Source organism: Salvelinus sp. IW2-2015, unplaced genomic scaffold, assembly GCF_002910315.2.
Source record: "Salvelinus sp. IW2-2015 unplaced genomic scaffold, ASM291031v2 Un_scaffold2640, whole genome shotgun sequence".
NCBI classification, from domain to species: Eukaryota; Metazoa; Chordata; class Actinopteri; order Salmoniformes; family Salmonidae; genus Salvelinus; species Salvelinus sp. IW2-2015.
The window spans coordinates 36,996-40,686 of record NW_019943947.1 but is presented as its reverse complement, the minus strand read 5'-3'; the positions used below and the strand labels follow the sequence as shown (position 1 = coordinate 40,686).

The window sequence follows — 3,691 nt, the reverse complement described above, 5'->3', positions numbered from 1 at the left end:
AGAGGTGGATCTGACGTGGAGGGGGTCTGAAGGCTTGTGATGGAGCCACGGCACTTGGGCCTAGGTTTTAGCTCAGGGGGCTGATGGGTTGCAGTGCTCAGGTGACCTGGGTTCAGGCTACAGCTCAGGGGGCTGATGGGTTGCAGTGCTCAGGTGACCTGGGTTCAGGTTACAGCTCAGGGGGCTGATGGGTTGCAGTGCTCAGGTGACCTGGGTTCAGGCTACAGCTCAGGGGGCTGATGGGTTGCAGTGCTCCGGTGACCTGGGTTCAGGTTACAGCTCAGGGGGCTGATGGGTTGCAGTGCTCCGGTGACCTGGGTTCAGGCTACAGCTCAGAGGGCTGATGGGTTGTAGTGCTCAGGTGACCCAGTCTGTCACACTTAACACCAATATATTGGAGGTTAGTCTAGATTGAAGCTTTCACCTGCAGTAACAAGGCAAGGGAAATTTTAACTTCTTCCTATGGCATGAAAACCCAAACCTTTTTGCCGGTCATATGATTGATAAGTCTGTAATGTACTGATGGACGGCCCATTACAAACCTATACTGCTATAGACCACTGTGTCTATGAAGTGTTTTTAGTGTTGGTATACACAGTACTCTGTGGCGGTGTTGAACTTCACGTGGCTGCTACTGTAATGGTGATGTCCTTGTTTCCTAGCAGAATGCCCAAATCAAGGGAAGTGGTGTCGTCCACATCTGGCAGTGACTCTGACAGTGAGTGCGAGAAGACCAAGTGTGACTCGCTGTGTCTTGCAGGGGGTTGAGAATGAAACAGATGGTGTCCTGTGCTGTGAACTACCTGAAAGCCCTCCTCCCTACACTGAACATGTATTTCAGGCCAAGAGAAGGAAGTCCAGTGCTTCACCAGAGAAGCCGCGAGGCCAAAAGAAACCGAAGCTGAGTGAGAGCGGGCTCTACTCCTGGGGCGCAGGCGGGTCTCCTCTAAGCCTGCAACAGCAAAACGGCAGGATGGCCATGTTTTCAGTGTATCTCGGTACGGCAGACTGCTCGTAGCGCGATACTGCGCTACCAGACCAGCAACTACTGCTGCTTACAGACTGCAGATAATGCTGCTAAACCAGATGACGGTACAGACTCTAATGCTGCTACACGACGACAGATAATGCTGCTACACGACGCAGATAATGCTGCTACAGGACGAGATAAATGCTGCTAAACCAGACGCAGATAATGCTGGCTTACAGACGGCTACGATAATGCTGCCTACAGACGTACAGATAATGCTGCTACAGACGCAGATAATGCCTGCTAACCAGTACAAGTAAGCGTACAGACTAGAAAATGCTTGCTACAGACGCAGATAATGTGCATGCTACAGACGCAGATAATGCTGCTATAGCACATTGTACGCGACTTGCTTGCAGACACAGACAATGCCGTTACAGACTCAGATAATGCTGTCACGGCTACATTATCGGACTGTTAGACCCGCGATAGTGCCGTTACATCTAACATTTATCGGTCCCTGTTACAGACGCGCGATAATGCTGCCCTACAGATGCAGATAATGCTGCTACACGCACGCAGATAATGCCTGTTACGCTACATGTCGGACTGTTACAGACGCAGATAATGCTGTTACCAGCTACATGTGCGGGACTGCTTACAAACGCAGATAATGCTGTTACAGCTACATGGTCGGACTGTTAGAGACGCAGATACTGCTGCTACAGCTACATTGATCGGACTGTTACAGACGCACGATAAATCGGGCTGTTACTCGCGTACCACATGCGCTCGGACTGCTTTAGACGCAAGATCAATGCTGTTACCAGCTACATGGTGGACTGTTACAGACGCAGATAATGCTGTTACAGCTACATGATCGGACTGTTACAGACCAGATAATGCTGTTACAGCTACATGGTCGGCATGTTAGAACGCAGATAATGCTGTTACAGCTACATGGTTGACCTGTTCAAGACGCAGATAATGCTGTTACGGCTACATGGTTTGGACTGTTACAGACGCGGAATAATGCTGCTACGGCTACATTTCGGACTGTTACAGACACGGCATAATGCTGTTACGGCTACATGGTCGGACTTAAATGTGACGTCATCACTGTTCCCTCCTTAGTAGTGTAGTGTCGTCCCTTTCTAGACACACTGTCTGTACARCTGAGCCMTCTGGCTTCGCAAAAACACATGTGMCTTCTAGCTTGACAACGTACTAGCCAGTCGCTCCACCGAAAAGCTAGCAATACGGCAAGACCATTTGGAGACACTTCAAGCTGTAGAGTGAACTTATGGTACGATCTTCACTGTGGTACAGTCCCGACTSTTCCGGGAACACGTGTCCCTGGAAGAAAAGAGTGAGCTGATTGGTCYGTTTGTGTGTTCCAGATTGGGAGAATGCGCTACGTCAGCGTGAGGGAGTTCAAAGGGAAGTGTTTAGTTGATATCCGAGAGTATTGGATGAACCAGGACGGTGAAATGAAGCCCGGYAAAAAAGGTACGACACCCAGAGAACTGCTGTCCCTCACTTCAAATGGTAGTCATGGAAACTGAATTGTTGTCATTTTAATAGGCTGCTGAGGTACTGTACATGCCAACATCCTGTMTGTCACACTGATATTCAAGCCCTTTTTATTACATTGTCCTAGTCACCCTCTTCTGTAATATTACCATGTTCTGTTATAATCTCCACCCGGCACAGCCAGAAGAGGACTGGCCACCCCTCATAGCCTGGTTCCGGACCACTGGTCTAAAGTAGTGCACCCCTATTCCCTATAGGACCTGGTCTAAAGTAGTGCACCCTATTCCCTATAGGACCCTGTCTAAAGTAGTGCACCCTATTCCTATAGGGCCTTGGTCTAAAGTAGTGCACCCTATTCCCTATAGGGCCTGGTCTAAAGTAGTGCACCCTATTCCCTATAGGACCCTGGTCTAAAGTAGTGCACCCTATCCCTATAGGCCCTGGTCTAAAGTAGTGCACCCTATTCCCTATAGGCCCTTGGTCTAAAGTAGTGCACCCTATTCCCTATAGGACCCTGGTCTAAAGTAGTGCACCCTATTCCCTATAGGACCCTGGTCTAAAGTAGTGCACCTATTCATAGGGCTCTGGTCTATAGTGTACTATTATAAGGGCCTTGGTCTAAAGTAGTGCACTATATTAGAATAGGGCCCTGGTCTAAAGTAGTGCACTATATAGGGAATAGGCGTCATGTGGGACTCATCCTAAACGTCAGTGGCACATCCAAGATCACTAATAGTACAAGATGGAACGTGTCCAGCAAACCCCGGGAACGCGTCATCATGTTCTCTTGATGCGTCGTCATCGCTGACATCTGTCCTTTACAGCTGGGTCACGTCTCCGGGTGTTAAGGAAGATCCTGGAAGAGGGAAAAAATTAAATTACCAATATATTATTTTATAATATCGTCACAAAAATCACTTTAATAATTAAAAAAAAGCCACAATAAAGACTACTTAGTCCTTAAGTTTATCCACAAAGAACCTCCGGAGACCACACACAGGGGTTTAAGCCAATCACAATTGTATTCTCTATAAGCCCTTCCTTTACATTCAGCTGATGTCTCAAAGTGGGTACAGAAACCCAGCCTAAATCCCAAACAGCAGAGCAATACAGTGTAGAAGCACGGCGGCTAGGAAAAACTCTACCTAAAAGGTCAGACCTACGCAAGAAGAAACCTAGAGAGGAACG

At 48.2% G+C, this 3,691-nt stretch overlaps 1 long non-coding RNA gene across 1 annotated transcript in view; it reads right to left on the bottom strand.

The window, feature by feature from the left end:
* Nucleotides 1–2,997: 2,997 nt before the first annotated feature.
* Nucleotides 2,998–3,691, bottom strand: part of LOC139025422 (uncharacterized) — a 1,563-nt gene continuing 869 nt past the window's right edge. Inside the window, exon 3 of the long non-coding RNA XR_011477001.1 lies at nucleotides 2,998–3,073. This is a non-coding gene — a long non-coding RNA (uncharacterized lncRNA). The remainder of the gene's footprint in view (nucleotides 3,074–3,691) is intronic.